Raw genomic sequence first — 21,016 nt, 5'->3', positions numbered from 1 at the left:
TACCCATGCATGGGTCAGCCACTGGGTCCTCTTGCTCCAGCTGGGGCCTCCTTCTCCCTCTCACTGCTCTGTTGGAGAGGCACAGGAGCTGGGGACAACTCAGCACTGACCCACCGCCACGCTTTGTTGAACTTCATCTTCAAAGGAACGATGGTTTTGATCTTGCTCCAGTTTCACCCTGCTGTGGTTCCAGTGGCATCACAGGAGTCTCTGCTCTGGACACGCACAAACAAGAGCAGAGTCAGCCCCTGTGTCCCTTCCCCCTCAGCCACCCCATCGCTGCACCAGTCCTTACAGATTCCTGAAGCAGGCAGAGATAAGACATCATGCTCAGCTGAGAAGATATCAGTGTCAGCTGCCCAGCAGGTAACAACAGGCAATCGAGTTTGGACCTGTGCACTGAATGAGGTAAATGCTTGACAGGATACACAATTTTGTCCTGCTTTCAACAAGAAGATAATGGTTTCTTTTAAATATCACCAAGTCCATGCTGGTTAGGTGAAGAATATATAACATACCTCAGAACTAATGCAACTAATTTGGATGTGAAAGTTTTACAGACATCCTGCACCCTACAGAAATCACTGTATCTGCTATGGAGGGGAACCAAGCTGTCCACAGCTCTGCCTCCCTGCCCCAGGTCTGTCCTGGGAGTTTGGTCTACTCTGGCTAAATAGGCTGGTAAAATCGCAGACGTGTCCTTCACTCGCCTCAGAAAACCTGCCTCCAACACATGCTAATCCCCACTATGGCTGCTGCCCCTTTCCCAAGACTTAAAGTGACAGTATTTATCTTGGTATGTGGCTCACTCTTCCAACACTGTCTTGAACTTCAGGCTAGCACTACTGGCTAGAAGTTCAGGCTTGAACTTCTAGGGCCCGCTCCAGGGGAGGAATCTCTACTGCCTATCGTCCTTCCCCTGTGAACCCAGAGCCAGCTGATATTCAGGGACAGCACAAACCTACATTCACCCTTGTTGTAAACAGGAACTCATAAGAACTTCAACTCAGAGCGTTCTGCAGTCAATATTAACTGCAGTCAATATTTAAGACCAGGATTTATATGCCATTTCCTTTACGAGAGCCATCTGGAGATGGCCATGGGGTTCTGTTGCTCTCTAAGACCTGGAAGAGAAGATATGGCTAAATGACTGCAAAACAGGCATTCCAGATTCAAACGTTATCCCTCAGCCTAATGGGATTTTTATCTAGTTTTCTAATTTGGGTCATCACAGAAAAAAATAAAAAGCCAGTAGGGGAGCTGAAATCTGCACTGGGACCTTGCCTAAAATGGATGACTTTGGCACTGGTGGTTCTGCTAGGTCTGTTGCTCAAGATGCTGTCATAACTTCAGGAAAACAAAGTAGGGACAGATTTACTGGGTGGACTTAGGGGATTTCAGCTTTCTTAACAGATCACATCAGTGATGTGGTCCTATTTGTATTTCCCCTACTTGCCTCTATTTCTTTGACATCATCTGCTAGACTTAAGAAGTAAGGTGGGACTTGCTGTGAGATACCAGGGAAATGGGCTCACACCTTTGCCTTGCCACAGTCCCACTCTGCAGACCCTTCCTTACCACGTCATTCAGTGTGGGATGTGTCCCACCATGTCACAGGTATGGAAGCTCACCTCCTTCATTTGCTTGAGAGCTGTGTCCAAGCTGCCTTGTGTGCACCTACAGATGTCTAGTTCTCAGTGAAACAAGGACCTTGCACCCTTCATCCTGTGTCTTCCCTTCACTGAGCAGGTCAGTTAAAATTAAAACTCCTTCTGGAAATCTCTGGGGACAGAATGGGCTGTAGGTGGGTGTTAAAGAGAGACAAGTCTGGCTAGAGCAGGGTGGTTCATGAAATAAATGTTCTTGTGCACATGAAGGACTGAGGAGTACAGCTGGGCCCTGCGGTGCTTTAAATACAGAGCTCTTTGTTCTGCTCCTCCTTGTTTCATATTCCTCACTGAGCACCCATATCTACTGGAGCAGAACTGTAGTAGAATTAATGATGTTCTTTCCTGTGCCTTCCTTGGCCCAGCTGCCTCTGTATTGTCCACTTTTTGTGGCAAAGAGCTACACGCCACTCTGACTGGAGCGGAGCTCAGGATTGTGTGAGGAAAAGAGCAAGCCCACATGCATGGTGCCTTCATTAGCAGAAGGGTTATTTACTTTGGAAGAGCACAAGGTAAAATGGCTCATGTTTAGGACAGGGCACTAGCACTTGGTAAGTACAATCTCTATGCTTTCATGGCATAATGGGTCCTGCCCTGGACCCCGAGGTGCAAGCTMAGCCCTTGTTCTTGATTTATGCTGATGGTCACCACAGCCAATTTCTCCACAGAGCGTGCACTGGACAGTGCAAAGTGCCTGGACAGGACACTAACCTCTTCTCTCTTCATGTGCCAGGATGTCTTCACCACATTAGATCATTAGACTGCTAAGCTTGGGATATCCCTATGACCTATTATTCATTTGACATAAACCAATTATTAGCTGAGAAGGTTTAGAAATAAACTTTTCCATGGTAGATTCTTCCCAGTGGGGTTCTTACATCTTCCTGTGAAGTAGCTTAATTTGCTCCTTTGCTGTTTTTCCCCTATCTGTGCCACAGTCACAAAGTGGGAGAGTCTAAATATCCATGGTGAGGACAAGAGTGACTATCCAGAACCAGAAACAGTGATGCTGATGACCTAAAGCTCTTTCTCACCTTAGCAGCCACTAGTGCTTCATTTAGCAAACTGCTGTGTCAGTTACCACTCCTCTTGACTACTGATACTTCATTTCTATCCTGTGCAGGGAGCAGAGGGGGAATGGAGGACCCAAGGGCATTGTGATCATCTGAGCCTGTAGGTAGATGAGACACCCAGACACTCTCAAAAAGAAGATCAAAACAGGGATGCCCCAAAGACCTCGTGTTTATTTGTGCTTCCCACCACTGCTGGACCACTCTGCATTCATCCCACATGATAGAAGAATGCACCGACCTCAAACCATATTCCAAACATTCCACCAATTAAATAGTTTTAAAAGCAGTATAATAGTTAAGCATTAAATACCAGATCCTTTGTGATGATTTAACTGAAGGAATACCAGGCATGTAATGGGATCTGTAACTGCAGTCTGCAAAAACATTGGCAGTGTGTGCTAACGTCTTCAGTTTATGTTCTCAGGTTGCCACACTATGATACACTTCTTCAGTAGTGCAGAGATAAACCGTGTTTGTGGGAGCTGTTATTCCTATTTTACTTTGCACACTGATGAYGCAGCCAAGTGGGAATGCATAGTGCTGCAGGCAGTCCTAATTTCTTGAGCCAGACCTGAACTCTATAAAATCAGACTTGGACTGGCAGTGTTTATATAGGACAGCATGTGGTCCTTCCACTCTGGCGTGTGAGGTAAGCATCAAAACTTCTCAGCTCTGTAGAGAGGAAATAGGAAATACTTTAAATGTATGGATCTTTACTTTCATTTCCTTTATTTTTTGGAGTATTATATGAAGCCATAAACCTTTACATTTGTTACAGTCTGCTACTTCTAGCAGTGAGACCCAGACTTTCTACGTTCTCCAAAAGTTTCTTGAAGCTATTTGGTTTTCTAATGGGCTCTTCCTGCAGGAGATAATTCAGCACATATCTGTAACATAGCTTCAGATGGTTTCAGAATTGCTTCTTGCCTTCCATCCGTGTCTCTCAGCCCCAACAATTGTAATGCTAGAGTAAACACCCTGAGGTCAACACAATTAATTACTTTTGGTGGAATTGGGATCAATATCTGTCCTTCATATGCACTTTCCACTCTCTGTTGAAGAATTCTTTATGGGCTGCCAGGGTCTCTTTGATGGTGGGCTGGCTTTAAAATATTTCTCCTCTTGGTAGTAAACTGCCTTTTCCAGTGTTTCCTCTGGTAATGTCTAGATTTGGTAGGCCACCTTCATAGGTGGTCTAATTTAGGCCAGATGCGCACACTTGTTAACGTGTCCATGATGATATATAAAAGCTCTACATTTAGAAATGCCTAATAGGGTATTTCAGTAGTAAAATTAAAAAGAAAAAGAAAGAAAAAAAAGCTCTGTTATATGTAGTGCTTGTGACATTAGTAAAATAACAACTCAGAAAAGGTAGCTTTCGATGACCGCTGAAACCAGTGTTAGGTCTTATGGTGTGACAACAAGCTAGTGAGAGGTCACTCTGGGAGTAAAGAGTCTCAAATGCTGATGCCCAGTTCAGTCCTGCAGAAGCTCGGAGAAGCTGTAAGCTGAGTGCCAGATTCAGCAAACTACTCCAGCTTTTGGTTGTCCTGTTCAGCAGGATAACATCTCAGGAAACCTAGAGAAACAGACTGGTGAATCAAACTTTCATTTCTGTCCATCCATTTGAAGCATTYCAGTTGTAATCTTAAAATCCCTTTCCAGACAAGCTATTGCTGACCACAAGAAAATACTGACTACATTTGTTGCAAACACAGTACTCTCGGCGAGTCTGCATCCTTTTGAATTAGTGGACCAAATCTTGACTCATTTTCTGTACAGAGAAAATTTTTGAATACTGGCTAGTAAGCTCAACTTTGCATAATTTTTGAGCTTAGCTACTTAAAGAGACTGTTCCAGTCCAGGTGACAGTAGGTAAGAAACTGAATAAACTGCAAATTGCAACAAGGCCTTTTGCTCAGTTATACTGCTGTAAATGTATAATATTTCAATGATTTCCTTGATATAATCCCAGACTGACTAGGATGAAGGATTCCATAAGGTTTGAATGGTCACGGATTGCCCCAAACAAAATGGAAATTATTTAAAACAACTGTGCTTTTCCATAATGTCCCCACCATGTATTAAGCAAGAGAATGCTTCTTTTGTCCTATTTGAAGGGCATAGCAACTCAGGATAGTCTCTATATCCTTTCACATTAATTTGTGACAGGCATTTTTCCCCTCAGAGATATATTCTATTCAGTTGCTTTAGCAGATTGGACTTACTTGCTGTGCTGTGGGACATGATCCATCTCCACTCCTTACTCATCAGAGGCAGCAGTTGTCCTCTGGCAACCTGTTAATGCAGAAACTCTCAGTTAAGAGAGCTGTTTGTGCTGTATGGAAATCTCCTGATCTATATGTGCTTGTCAAATGATCATGATTGAGGAACTACTGCAGCAGATTTTCAGAGACATCCAGTGGTTCCCTAAGGACCAGTCCTGGACAGCAGAGCAGTCCCAGCTGGGGCACCACTTCTGTGAAGGTCTCCTTGTGGTGGCACAGAGGTGAGTGGAACAGCCATTCATGAAATGCATAAAATTCGTTTAGTGGCAACTAGTTCCCAAGCCATGATCCCGTAAGCCCCCAACAGACGTACATGGGAGGGAAAGGCTGCCATGCCATGATACCAGAACACAGACATTCCTGAAAACTATCTTAAAGTCTTGGAAAGTTTGAGCTGCCCTTCATGAGATAATGGTTATGTTGAATATATTTGAAAGAAAACCAGAAGGACGGAACATGGGGTCTCAGCCCATTTTAACATTTTAATAATTTCCCCTTAAAATGCATACAGATTGCAAAACAAAATCTAGGCAAGAATGTCCCAGGGTTTGAAATATTTGAAATTCCTGAAAACTTTGCCAATTACTTCTTCCTTTTTAAAGCAAGGAAATAAATCACCAACCTCAAACTCACCCTCTCTTATCCTATCTCTCAAATAGTGTAGTTTCAACCTATATCTGTCATAAAACTAATAACTGGTTTACAAGTAAGATATTTTTTTCTCACCACTGCTCTATCAACACTTGTGGGGAGCTAGAAACAAAACCATAATAAAACCATGAACTTCAACTCAGGTTTCTCAGCTAACCAGAACAAAAAGACGCTAACATCACCTGGCTGCCTATTCAATAGGGAGCTCCTGAGCAAGCCTCCATGAGCTGCTCACCATATTCTTTTCTCTTAGAGTGGTCTTCAGCTGCTTAGATTGGTGTAGCACTAAACTAATTTACCCCAGATGGAGATCTCTCTTTTCTCCTTCCTCCTCTTCCTTTACCACAAGTTTTAACCAAACCCAGATTCTTAGAGCTTCTGGCACTGTTCCTGTAAGTCTGCAGGATTTACAATAATCAGAAGCTGCAGTAAACAGAGTCTGAATATAGCGATGTTCACTGTTGATCCACCAAGGATTCATAATATAGCAGGAGCCTTAAAATAAAAGTGTGTGAGCTGAAGCAGATGACTGCAACAGCACTGCATCACATTCAAACTATGATTTGTAAAATACCTGGTTGCCCAGTTGGCTCACAGGACCAAAAACACTCAAAAATACAATTTCAGGGTTTCAAAACTAACTAAGGATTTTCTGCCTTACTCTAACCCTTTTTGGTTCCCTACTTGTTACACCCAATTGCACTAATAAGTCACATACATCTTTTATTCTTCCCTGCCTCTTTCCTTGTCCTTTTAGTAATTTACTGTACACAGGGTAAGTGCTGTTTTTTCTACCAAAGTTCTTGGTCTTTTCAAACTTGATGCCACTCCCTCAGCTGCAGTGATTTTGCTCTCTGTGAGCTGAGATGATGTAGAGAGGTCGTAAAATAATGTGGATATTTTGTACTGCTCCTATCCCCTCACTTCCATAACCCTTCATCTTATTCAGACTACACTTCCAAAGTACTGTTATGCCTTGTGTCCCCCTAAAGACTGAGCATATGTCTGAAGTCCAACCTGTTTTGTGACCATGCTTTCCCCGTGTTTCAGCACAGAGCTGTAAACTTAAACGGGACTCTGGTCTGACGCGGATTTAATAATGATAACACTCCATGCTCTTACAGCGCTCTGCCTTTCCGAGGGCCTGTTTAAACAATAATTAACTCAGGCGGTGTCACTGTGAAGCGGGTGGGCTGGTATTTGTTGTGACTGCCGTGCAGAAGGGGAGGCTGGAGGAGCTGGCCGTGGCAGCAGCCGGTGGGGAGCACTCCCGCACTCCAGCCCTGCAGGATCGCGGCCCCCAGCAAAGCAAGTGGGGTAGCCGGCCCCAGCAAAGTCCCGTAGGGACGCAACTCTCCGATGCTTCCCAAAGTGACTGGTGCATCGCTGCATGACACCGTGCTGGCGCTGGAGACCTTGCCCCAGAGGGAAGCAGATCCTGCATGCGGGGCTGGTGGTGGGGATCGCTGATGATGAACGCGTTGCTGCCCAGCAACTCTGGGGGAGACATACATACAGAAGCATCTGACTGACGACGTTCTTTGTGGTCGTAGGGACTTCATGGGAACGTAGGCACCACTGCCCCCGTAGGAGCCTACGTGACAAACAGCTGAGACCAGCACCAAGCTCGCCGACCACCACCGCTGTCATTATGGGGCACGGTGACAAGGGGAGGACGGGACAGCAGAGAGGTTTCTGTCTTGAATTCAGCCATCAGTGCTCTAAAAAGGGCTATTCAGACTATCAGCAGCCAAATCACTGAGGCAAAAGTGTTTTAAACAAAAAAAATGTGACAGTTCACTTGGAACTGTGTCTTCTATGTGTCCATCCTCCAGAAAAAAAAGGAAGAAGACCATCCTCACTGAAAAGAAAAAGAAGAGCCACCAGACTGGGAAGGAAAGTGTTTACAGTTTTTCTTTCCCTCTGTCAGGGGACTGGTATATAAAATATTGTGTCAGGGTATAACTTGCTATCTTCTATTCGTTAAGTTACAAGCTGGGTTGGTAAAGGCTGTAGTGCTAATGTAACAGGCTCCCAGAAAGCATCTGAATTGCTTTGCATGGCTTTTTGACTCACGGACTCAAACGACGGGAAACAGCACAGCACATGGTTAAACAGGGGTTAAACACCAGCTAACTGACAGGTTTCAAAATGTAACTGTAAGCAGGGAAACATCATCCAACAGGATCATATAAGACTGTTTCTTGACCTTCTGTTATTTAACATTTTTAACTATGATCTGGAAAGAAATTTAATAACATTGATAGCACAAATATAGGAGTAACGGCAACTATTGTGGACAACACATCACTGACAGATGACTGGGATCCTATGGTAACAGGCAAATGTATGCTTTTCAGAATATGAACACAAAATTCGACATCTAACAACAAAGACAACTGATTGTACATGGAGTCCGGGGGTGTGATGGAAAACAATGACTAAGACAACCAGGGATGGATCAGCTCCTGAACGTGGGTTCCCAGTAAAATGTTGTTGCCAAAAGTGAATGATGCCAAAGTGAATGAACGAACATGGGAATGCTGAGTTGGAGTTAAAAGGTTACAATAGCTCAGTGTTAGGCACCAGTGTGATTGTTCAGCTTTGGTGTCCACATTTTAAGAGGAATGTCAATAAACTGGACAGGACTCGGAGAAGAACTCTGGGAGCAACTAAAGAACTAGAAAAGACAGTGGAAAACTTAAAGAGCTCAATCAATTTAGCTTATAGAAAAAGAGATTAATGCCTTGATGACACTTTATAAGTTCCTCCCTCACAGGAATCAAAACAATAAAGTATTTATCAGTCTCATGGACAAACCTACAATAGGATCCAATGTCTATCAGCTGACATTTGACAAATTAAGAGTAAAAAAAGGAGAGAAAGAAGATGAATTTTAATAGTGATAGGATTAATCATGGGAACAGCTCACTAATTGTTATGGAGAATTCTCTATGGCAGGAAATTTTAAAATCAGGACCCGTGTTTTTCTGAAAGGCATGCTGTAGTTCTGGCTGATTCACGGAGTCATGGCTTTACCGATTCTGGCTTCAGGGAGTGACAAGAAGTTGTAATATGGCCTGTGTTATGCAGAAGATCAGATTTGAGATGCTCAGTAGTCGTTTCTAAGCTCTACAGTCTCTTATTTGATAAACCCAGCAGATATGAGCACTGGGGTTTGTAGGTGTATCCTGAATCTGTAGCTAACTCACTCAGTAGGACTTTGCTGACTCCCCTCCTTCTCAAAGTACTTAAAAAACATGGATAGTTAGAAATCCAGTGGATCTAGTGAACTATGTTGTTTTTTTAGGGAAGAACTATTTTTAAAGTGGGATATGTTTCATCTTTCAACATCTAAAAGTTAGCAGCGGGGTTCAGTTGCAGATTTCAGACACCTTTATGCAGCTGCCTGCAATATACGGTCTAAATGTGATCTGGGTGTCTACGTTCTCTCTGTAGCCCGTTGAGACCTGAGTCTTGATGCACATGGGCAAGCAGTGCAATTTGAGATGCCCCGGGGTATCCTGCCTACTCTCCAGCTGCTACTCCAAAAGGCCTCTCATTTGTCTCCTGTCTACCAGCCCTGTTTGGACATCTTGATACTGTCAGTCATCTCAAATGTGACTACATGTCATGTGTAGACAACCAAATCCTACCCCAGTCAATGGAACCTAAAGAGTGATTCAGTTTATTTTTAAAGTAGGTATCTATATGTGCCCAGCTGAATCTCTCTATAGGCTCCATGATTGTATTGACTAGTTCTGCACTGATTATAGTAAGAATTTAGACCCCAAGTGACATGCAGTCAAACTCTAAATGTAAGTAAGTGCCTTAATCCAAGACTGCATCCCACCCTTGGGGTTTTGTTTGGTTGCCTACCATAAGCACCTGGTGCCATGTGGCATGTTTTTGACTGTCCTGTCTGCTTCCAGCCACCCCTTATTAGGGCACTCATATCCACCAGCCTCATGCAGATGTCTTGCATGCCCTGGAGAGTCTCAAATGGTATAAGATGCTATGTTTTTAGGCAATCTAATCGTGACTTAGTATTCAGTCTAAGATAGTTGTGTAGATTCCCTGGATAGCTGATGAAGACTGAAAGCTCCATTCAGAAGGTGGTCAGTCCCACCTGTTTTAGACAGATCTCTTAGGATCACTCATCTTACACTACACCAGCCTCACAATGGCTGACATGTGCTGTTGGTTTAATCTAATCTTGAACATAATATGCAAAACTTTCTTTACAACTGTATTTTGCGCACTTCCTATCCACATTTTCCTGTCAGAGAACCTGCCTCAGATAGAACAATTTCCTGTAGTCCAGTAATCAGCCAAATAGTCAAATATGAGTTGACATTTTCAACCTTTTCTTTTCCACCTTCAACAGGATGGGAATAAATGGCTAAGTGCTTGCAAATAGCTCCAGGCATGTTATAAAGGAGGTATGAAAAGGGGAAACTATTCAACAAAAGGCAAGCATTTGGGGAAATATCCGTTTCTGTGGTTAAGTCAAAGCCTGCACTCAAAAGCAAGAAGGTACAAGAAATAATCCTTTAGCAAAACAAAATGGAAAAGGAATTCTTGGGTGGAATTCTTCTCGCAAAGATGCTCTGAAGGGCTGACAATAGCATCCGTGCTTAGTACACTTGGTACTCTATACCGTTATACTCCTTTAAGTCTATGTACTAGGTCCCTACCGGCATCACTGGAAATGGTGCGAGGAATCCAGGACAACTTCATTTGTACACGTGATTTGCATGCAGTCCTTTGCATTAGTGCAAAGAGACCACCTAGTGCTCCAGCTGCAGTCTAGCAGTGTTCAGCATTGCCTTGGCGCAGGTAGAAGGAAGTACACTCTCACAGCAAGCCCCTACTGAGTCACTGAGCTTTTTCTAAGGGCATGTCTACACCAGTGAGTGTGCACAAAGCCAAACTGGAAGTGCTGGGAAATGCGGTGCAGAAGCATCTGAGCTGACAGATCATGAGCTCGCTCTGGCCTGGAAGGTGACAAGCTATGTTAGCCCAGCTAGTCCACAGCTGGACCCACATGGTTAACTCGGTGGACTCACCACTGAAATCTTTGCTAGCTCATTTCACAGTGCAGACATGCCCTGTGCATTCAGCCCTGGCCCTAGCAGACAGAAATAACACTGAGAGCAGTTTTCTGGCCCTCAGCCAAGAGTTATATCATTCAATTCTTTTTAATAGGAAATGTATGTCTTTACTTGCTTGCTGGTGTCCAAGCATTTCGAACTCCTCACTTCRTTTGCAAGTTCTTTCTTCAACCTTAAAGATTAGATGTTTCTTAAAAGACAATCCTTGATAATAATTGCAAAATCATTTGACTCCAGAAGCTGAAGCTTTAAGACTGCAGATATTACAAGACTAACCAGTAAAATGCTGAGTCCTGACTGCTGGGCACCCACTGATGTTGACATGGATGAGAGCTAAAGAGAAGTGGGCCCACAGTCCTAAACTGGACATAGGCTCATGTGCAAACTGCAAATCTGCTGCCCTCTTTTACCTCCCGAGGAAACGATACATGGAACATGATTGGACATTATAAATTTCTAAAAAACTTAAAACTTGCATGCTAACACTCTCCCATTGGGAATGGCAACGTTTTCAATAGTTATTTTCTGAACTATTATGTGAATGATAGAATTCTGCGTATCAGAAACACATACACATGTATATGAGAGACACAGACAGAAAAGGAATTTCTCTCCTGTCCCGTTGGCTGAAGCTAGTTTTTCCTCATTAGCAAAATAAGGTCTTGATAAACTACAAAATGCAGTGATCAGGACTCTGATAATCATCAGGCTGAAAGCGGCACACAAAGCTAAAAATATAGAAAGGAAAAATACAGTGATCTCAGCAAGGCAATTGCCAGTAGGTGAACTAATGAAGCAGACACAATATTAACGTCAATTCTGCAGTCCCATCTGAGCGCTGGTGGAAATAGGAATGGCTATTACCACACTGACATCACCTCAGTCCTAGCAAGTATACATCTAAGGAAAAACAGCTCAGAAAGGTCTGCCGAGCCTAATGGCTCTTTGTTCAGGATTCTCCTCAGCATTTAGATAGACTCTTTTTTTAAACTATGAAAGTTAGAAGTGGGTGATTGTGCTAACTTAGCTCTTAGGAGGTTTAGAAACACATGTCCAGACTCCACTTGGAGTGCACTCTTGGCTGGCAGTATAAGGCACAGCATAAAGGTTTTATTGACATGAATATTTGATAGCATGTACCATAAATGGCAAAGAAAGTTTGGGATCCAAAGTCTCTTAAGCCTGCAGAAACTCTTGGTTAAGACATTAGTCCAGTTAGGCAAGGCACCCAAAAAGGAGCCAATAATGTTCTCTGCCCCTCAAATCTGATATGCATTTCATGCATGTTACATCAACAAGAGAAAATCTCTTCAGCTAATCAGTTGGGGAGGTCAGTTTTAACATCAGACATTTCTTATACCCCTTTTGTGTTAAGGTAAATCTTTGGTCCTGTAAGTCCAACTGCACAAGACTAAAAAAAAAAAAAAGAAGCAACTAATGAATTTTCAACAGTTCTTAAAATCATATGAAATAGTTTTCAGGAGCTAAAAACATCATTTTAAAACCTGCTATGTCTCAGTTGTCAGTCAAAGAAGATGCCAATGGTCTCAGAGAAAAGCTGAGATTCACTCTTTTCTAGTCACATAAAATTCCCTTTTTCAATCCTGTATGGTCACAGAATAATTGGACCTCAAATCCGTTTTTGGTCCAGGACTGAATATTGTCTATCCTGCACTTCTATTGCTAATTATAAGAACTGGGAAAGGAATTTCCCCACAAGGGTAAGAAAGGAAGCAGTTTTGTGGCAGGTTGATTTCACTTCAAGGAATGGTGGCTACTGGCAGCTGCTGAGAGGTTTTGGAGCAACAGAAGCATCCTTAAGAGATGGATTAGTGCGGCTGAGTGCGGCAGAGGTGGTCAAAGGTATATGATCAATTTATCAGGATCACTGCCACACACTGTGTGTGTGTGCATGTCTGTATGTATTTATGTGTGCATATAATACATTCACATTGTTGGTTAAAAGGATCATTGCCATCTAGCCAAATATTTCATAATTTTTTATGGTCTGCTTAGCCTTGGATCGGCTGATACATTGAAATGTACCAGTAAGTGCTGTATAATAGATTGCAGACCTCTGTGAAAAACCACTATCAGTGTTTCAGTAACACACAGTACATGCATCAGAGAAGTGCACTGTCAGCAGGATGGAGGCTGGGCGTCTATCCATATTTTCCTTACTTTTAAAAGGGCCGCTGACCTTCCAGAGGCCTGGATTAAAATAGGATGACTAAAACTAGGTTAGGAATTACAGTTCTTGGTGAAACTTCTTTCATTGTGCATAAAATGGGCTGTATGTCCATTTGTGGACATAGAAACAGAGTTTGGATATTTCTTGGGCACTTAGCTCAGTCATACACATACTCTACTATCACACTGCTAAGAATAAACAGCACCTTGCATAACAGAGCTTCCAGAAAAAGATCTGGAAAGCTACAAAACAAACAAGTGGAAAAAAAAAAAAACCTAAAGCATAAAACTCAGCCCACATATCCAGATTGTTTTTCTAGTTTGGTTCCTGCTCTCTGTGTCCTGCAGCCCTGTTGTGTGATGGTATGGACAGAATGTGCCTGCTGCTATGTTTTTAGGTGTTTACAGAGTGAAATGGATTACACAATATATAAAAACTAATGGGTGCATGGGAGGAAGCAACAGAAAGAAGTAGAACCACAGAGAGGCTGAGGAGATGCAAAATGAACATAGAGGGACTCTAGAGATTGGAGGTTGGGAGCTTCTTCCCATGGTCTGGAATTTGGTTGGTCGATAGCTATCAAAAGACTATCAGCATTACTGAGGGACATTGCATGCAGTGTGGGAAAGAAAAAGGGACATTAAAAACTCCTTTTGGATCTCGACTGGAGTCTCTCAGAATCAGTGGAAGTCTTTTTACTGACTTTTTACATTGACCTTTGAATTGGGACTTTCATCTGCTGAGGAATGCTAGTGCTGTCAAGGCTGGAGCAAAGGCTGCAGGAAAGGTAATTAAATTCAGTACACTACACTGCTGTGCTAGTCTACCAGGACTAGCCGAGCTTCTCGAAGTGGCCCGTGTTATTGCCCAAGTTATAATAGCTCAGGAATCACTAGCATTAAAAAAATCGGCTCCCTGGCTGGGTATGGCAACTGTTTGTAGCTACTCTTGGTGAGTTAAGAGGTATCAGACCTCAAATCTCTTGCTTCTTATTCCCATATCTTGTATCTGGGACCTGTCTAGTGTTTATTCTCATGGGGTCAGCAACTCTGCCTGTACTTCTGCCTGGGCAGGAGGCCAACCACCCTTGTCCCATGTTGCTACAGTAACTTGGTCTCTGACCTGATACTGAGCATGTCAAATCTCTAGATGATGACCAAAGAATGTGCAAATACATGTTCAGGTCTGAACAACAGATCTGCCAGGCTTCACTCACCTGTGTGCAGCAAGAGCTGCTTCTGGTGGATTCTCTCCTGTCCCGAGATACATGTCAGGTACAGAGCTGATGTGTGAGCAAGCTGCTGTGCCAGCACAGGAGCCAGGGACAAGCTGGGAATATGCTACCTTGCAGGGCATCATGCTCAAGGCACCTTGCTCAAAGATGTCCTCATAGCCCTGGCACTGTGGTCCTTCCCTCAACACCTGATTTTGAGCACTGGCCACATGTGGGCTGGCAGCAGGGTCCAGACAGCTCTGCACAGAGCACATCACATCTGCATTGCAGGCTTCTGTGGTATACGGACTTCTTGGTGACTAGGCAGAGGAACAGAAGCGCAGGAAAAGAGCTGCAAATGAATCAAACTGATGTATTCTAGACAAAACTGAAGAGACTGATTTCTAGACTTCTAAAGGAGGCAGTCTATGTTCAAAGAGCACCTTGGACAAGGGATCCCTGGCTTTGGAGGAGCTCAGCATGTTGCTGAAATACAAATGATAAATGCTGACTTCAGAGTTTGTAAAGTCAGAAACAGTCCTAAGTACACTGTAGGGCTTATATTGCACTTTAATCTGTAGGTCTGAAGGCCCTTCAGAAAGGAGGCCACTATGATTATCCCCACTTACAGATGGGGAAACTGAGCCATGAGTGGGACAGTGACATGCTCATTGTCACCCAGCAAGCCGGCCAGCAGAAAGGGGGTAGCAAGGAGCTGCCACATACCATCCTTCTGCTAGGAGATATGGCAGCCAAATAGACCAGCCTCATCTGTCCCTTTCCAAAGGGAAAACACTGCCCCCACCTTGATCCTTACTCCTGTGTCTAGCATTGCAGAATTAAAATAGATCCCTCTTGCGCATTGTATCTCGATACAGAAAGGAAATATTCCTTTCCTAAAGCCACTAGCTCCAGAGCCTGCATCAACAATAAGTGAAAGAGTTGCCAGAAGGACCAGCATGAATTACCCAGGCCCGCCAAGGCCTCTGACTTGCCTGTAGCCACTTAGGGAAAAGCTCAAGGTGCTGCTGAAATGAGAACACCCAGTCTGGGTATAGTGCCAGTCGCAGAAACAGCTGCAAGGAATGGGTATTTAGAAACTGTGAGGCAAGCTATACATATTGTACTGTTCAGTTTTGTYTGGTTTCCTTTAAAGCACTCTCTGTAAAAGGATATGGCAAGAAGAAACTAATGAGGGGAAGAAGATCAGAGGGAAAGAGAGTCTTTCAAAGGAGGAGAGGATGAATGATAGGCAGCTTGGTCAGTAATGAGTGGTCCACAGCACAGGTCTCCAAGTTTGTTTTTTTTTCCACAACCATTAAAGCCAATGGTTCCTGTGCTCTGCTGGGCAAGTATCACTTTGAAGTGGTTGATGTATTTCCAGGGGTATCTTACTATATTTTGGGCTTTGTTGGGCTGGATAGATGAAAGCCATTTTTACAATTCAAGTGCCAAAGGATTTGTTGAAACAAGGAAGACAAGCATTTTTCAAAGGCATTTATTTGTACAACGGTTAATCAGTTTGTGGATCTTCAAGATAGCATTATGACAACAAACTTAAAAGAATTAAAAATCATGAGACAATGTTATTGATAAGTATACCACCTGCCATTAGCAGAACATCTGCAATGACACTAGCAAGCACAAACAATCTCCACTTCAGTGAGCTCAGGTAGACTTGGACAGAACATTATTTCTTCTCCTCCAGAAGAGGCTAAGACGTTATAAAAATTATTCTGTCCCAAACCAGGACAAAAGTTCAAAATCTCAAAAATATATACAAATCTGAATGATTAATTCAGAGTAGCTTAAAGGAGAAATTTCAGTTGAGGCACTCTGGAAAGTTTTTTTTTTTTTTTTAATTTGACCCCAACAATTATAATTATGATTATGCACTGAAGCATATTAGCAGAAGTGCATCTTCCCTTCAGATGGTGGAGAGCTTTAATGGGACTATACTAAATAACATGGAAGATGTTACATGGACTGTACTTAGCTAAACAAAAATTCTGATTTCAGTGTGTGCCCTGGCAGGTCAATCATCTAAGAAGAGGATTTTGAAACTCAGCTTACACCAAAATATTTGAGATGCTTGGAGTGGGATGCATCTCCTTAACATGAGTTGTGTACAACAGTTTCCATCAGAGTTACCTGTCTAGACCTCACTAACCTCTGCAGAGATAAGCCTCTCTTAAGGGCAATGCATCTGACCTACCTAGATGAGTTGCACCCTCAAACTTTCTGTTCCTGTCCTTTGACATGAGAGGGGCTACACTACTTGTCCATATGCAGATGTCACCTTCATAGGTGTCTCTCCTGTCCTTGTTTGCAGCACACAAGCAATTAGCTGTAGTTTGTCAACCACCACCCAAAGATCCTGAAAGTCAAATGATATGTTTCAAATCAACAGAACATTTTAAATGGAAAATCCAACTTTTAAATTTCAAAAATATCAAAAAAAATTGAAAATGTCCTTCAATGCTTCTGAGAAAATGTAAAAGATCACAATCTACACACCTCCTCCCCACCCTGCAAATACTGCTGCCTTCTCCCATCCAGCCTTGGATCCCTCCAGGACTCCCACTGTTGCCTTTCTCCGTTCCCAGCCCTGGGCAGAGCCTGCCACCTCCCTCCTTGCCCCTACCCCTTGGTTACTCCTTGCCCCCCCAACCCATCTCAGATGTCTTCTTTTTACCCCATCCTCTGCCTTCTGCAGTTACCCCTCCTCCCCTGAGGACTCAACCATTACTTTGGGGCACACTCCTATTTTGTCCCTCAGGGGTGAACCACCTCCTGCAACCCACTCCCATGCTTGAAAGCAGCTAGCACTGTCCAACCCCAGGATGGGTTACTGGACACACTGGACTGCTTGTCTGACTCATTGTGCCTGTGTGTATTGTTCTTTGTAAAGGAACTGGGCCTTGAGACCCAGTCCTTATATGGGACCCAAACAGGATACTGAAGAACAACAACAACAACAACAAAAGGATATTTTAATGTGAAAACCACAAAGAAGAAGAAAAGAACTCTTCATTTAGGGTGAAGTCTTGGATCTGTTGAAATCAGGAGGTATTTTGCCATTGTATTCTGTGGGGCAGGGCTAAGCATGTCAGATTTGTTCTGTTTTAACTCTGTTTTCTTGGAATTTTGCTTTTCAGTCAAGCCTAGATTCCAGGTGTAAACTTTGAAAATTAGATCTGAATGGAAGACTGGAGTATGATCAAAGTGGCTATGCTTCAGGGGACTGTGTTTGCAGTAACCCAGGGTGGCAAGAGTTAAAGAGGCGGAAGGAATCCCTTGATCTTGTAGAGTTTCTGTTTTACCTCTGACAGGGAGAGTGCCACTTGTTCTTTTTTAGTAAAATGCTCTCAAAGGTAAGCTAGCCTTTCCTTATGGAGCGCACGTCTTCCTCCCCCACATTCTCCCTAACCCTAGTCAAACTGGAAGAACTGGATACCTTCCCAAGATACACCCCAACTTTTAAAGCACTGTACTGCTGACATGGACTAATTCACAGCTCAACTTAGCTCCACTGAGTACAATGACACAAACTCTCATTGACTCCCACGAGTATGGACATTATGAGCTTCCTGTCCGAATTGCCACACAAACCTTAAAGGCATAATGTGTGCTGCTGACAGTAGCTGGAAAGGCCAAAGCAGAAGTTGCTCTTTGGAGGAGGAGTCAGCAGCAGAATTCATTGCAGAATTTCCTCCATTCCCTGACAACGGGCTTGTGTGGTCACTGCTGGAAAATAATCTGGTGTATCGTGCTCATTTTCCACCAGCATCACAAGTGTTTTAGGACATGTTCTCAGAAGATGACAGGGGTCTGGAAATTATTGTAGCAGCAGGATTGGAAGAATGGGTAGCAGGAAAGATCTCTTGGCTAAAAGGGTGAGCCGGGAGAGTGTTCAGTGGGCCGGGGAGGTAGAAGGATGGATAGATATATTAGTGGCTGAGAAAGCAAAAGGGGGACCGAGGGGTGGCAGGATGCAGGCACTGCTTCTAATATGGGATTGGTGCCCTTGACTGGGAGAAGACAGTCAGTCTCAGTGGACGTAGGAACCAACCGGCTCAGATTTAATTAGGGTGCTTGGGGAGCAAAGAAGAGCTGCTCCACAGCATCAGCCTCTCTCTTTCTAGATGAGAGTAGCTGAGGCAGAGCAGATCCCCATGGGTGCCAAAAGGTGAAGACCATCAGGGCCCTGTCAGTGAGGCCAAACCAGGGACACCATAAGGAATGTGTGCACTTGCAACAGAGAGCRGGAAAGCAGAACAGCCCTGGAAGCAGGCCCATGTCTCCATACCTCTCTCCTCTCTGCTCGAGTTTGATCAGCGATATTTCTGTGCAGACACAGTTCATAGGCACTGGTGAGAACCCTGCTTTGCCCTCATACTTGGACAACCTTGTCTCCTGCGCTCCAAACTCCCCGAGGACAGGACTGCAGCACCAAGATTTATGAGGCCCTGCACAGGATTTGGCCTCTGGACAGTTGAATATAAAAGAGCAATATTTGATCACACAGCTTTGGTATTAACTTACTCAAGTGAAAAGAAATTGGGTCATCTTTTGAGGAGAATAGGATCTGTGCGTAAATAATAGCTCTGAAAATTCAATTTATTTTTTTTAGCTTTCGTTATATTTGATCTGTGATAGTTGAGAGCCCAGACTGACCTTTAAAATGAACAGGTTGCAGGTTTAAAACAAACAAGTGGATGAACTTTTTCACCCAACACATAATTAAATTGGGGAACTCAGTGGCATGGGATGTTGTAGGGGCCAGAAGCTCAGACAAGTTCACAGAGGATAGATCCACTGGTAGCTACTGAATATAATGGTCTGGATGTAACTTCCTGGTCAGGAAGATCTCAGACTGCCAACTGTAAGAAGATTTCTCTTTCCTTAAACTCCTGTTACTGACCAGTCTGAGCCAGGATTGAGCTGGGTGGACTTTCGCTCTGGCTGCAAAAGGCTGCACATCCTTGTGCAGCCTCTCTCTAGTGAACATAAAGCTGCTTTTTTCCAGTGTACCTTACATCGTAGAACCACACTTCCAGGTCAGACGTTGTTTGCTTGTTCTGGAGGGGTATTTGTTTGCTTGGTTTTTGGTTGGTTTTATTTTGAAAAATGATGYGGTTAAACAAAAAAAGCAGCAGGCTGGACTCCTGCATTATTCATCAGAGTTAGGCAATCCCAAACAAAAGCCAGGTTGGCATTAGTGGGAGTTTCGTGTGTTACTCGTTCCTCAAGGAGATCTGCTGCAACAGCATTAATTGGTAGCCTCATCACCAACAGTCAAATTCTCTGTCTCGGTATCTGACTTTCCCAGGGTATGGCAACACGGAAGTCACTCTTAGCCGCTGTAGCGAGCACCCAGTAGGTGCCACATCCATCCCCCCAGGGGTTCCCAGGGGGATAAAGGAAGTAGGAAACCAGCTAACCAATACATGACCTGAAAGACTGGACAGATTGCAAGAAAACGGAGAAGAAGATGAGATGGATGAGTGATATTTGAATAGGAAAGTGGACACATTAGGTTGGACTTTTTCTTCACATRCTGTGGTATATAGCAAGACTTGCAGGGACATACAGTGACAAGAGATAGCCCAGTAGAGTATAGATGGAGCCAACAGAGATATACGCAGTTACTCCTGCTGGCGCGGTGATGTGTGAGGCATGCAAGGGCTGACTCATCATAATGCTACTTTGGTGGATCCCCATTGTTGTCAGGGGAGCAACATCAGCATAAAACATGGAATCACACAGCAGTGATTTCAAGAGCCGCAGGAGCTGTGTTTTCATTACAGTTGGCCTCTGCTTGCCATGGTCTTTGCTATGAAGTACAAATAAAATTACAGCATGAACTGAACTTTCAAACTCAGGAGGTTCAAGTGGGTTCAAAATTAGGACCTTCTATACTTAATTAAAAATGAAAGGCTCTTTACAGCATTAAGCTACCCTTTGATACAGTTAAAATTGCAAGAGGGAAACAAGCTAGAATCTTAGCTTGGGTTTAGCAATGTAGTTGTTTCACCTCAGTGAAACACAAGTTGCTTATAAAGTTAATGTTTACAGTAGTAATAAAGAGCCCTCACACAGAACAAGAAAATCCCTTTTACCTGTGGGAAGAATTGGTAACAGGATGCCTGAATTAAAATCCTTAGTTCAGCAGGGCATACTGAAATGAGTTATTTTGTGCTGCTTTCTGTTGATTTAAAATGAGATGACACAGAGACAGATTAGCTAAAACCACAGACATTATAAATTGCAATTTGGCCTCAAAAGCTGAAAGCTTTGATCTGTGACTCAGTTGGGGCCAAACTGAAAGGTATTTGAAGGGGCAAAACATGTACAAGGGAAAAGAAATTGGACATAAATATTTTCTCAAATTGTAGTAGCCAACCTGAATAGGTCTTCAGCATTATTTTCATCCTCGTTTAATCATGTCCATCAGGAAAGACGCATAGCAGCAACTGCACATGGAGTTTCTTGTACAACAAAACAGGACAGTCTCTAATATGTTCATTRATCACAGTTCTAGAGAGCATTTATTCTTTGCCTGGCCACTTTTTGGCCTGTATTTGTTCTAGCCTTTCTGTGAGAAGTGTGGTAGGAGATTTTGGAGCTGATATGTAAGCAATTGGTTTGATTTATTTTTTTAAATAGGATCAGAAAAAAATGGGATTTGGCAGCTTTTAAAGTCAGTATGGGTTAAGAATATGCTTAAAGTTAAGCACACAAATCAGTGTTTGCTGAAGCAGGAACAAAATTGTCCTGCTCTTTAAAAGAAAAAGGTTCTCCACCTCCTTCTCCCCT

This window comes from Apteryx rowi, unplaced genomic scaffold (genome assembly GCF_003343035.1).
Source record: "Apteryx rowi isolate R43461 unplaced genomic scaffold, aptRow1 scaffold_294, whole genome shotgun sequence".
NCBI lineage: Eukaryota > Metazoa > Chordata > Aves > Apterygiformes > Apterygidae > Apteryx > Apteryx rowi.
This window is presented reverse-complemented; position numbering follows the sequence as displayed.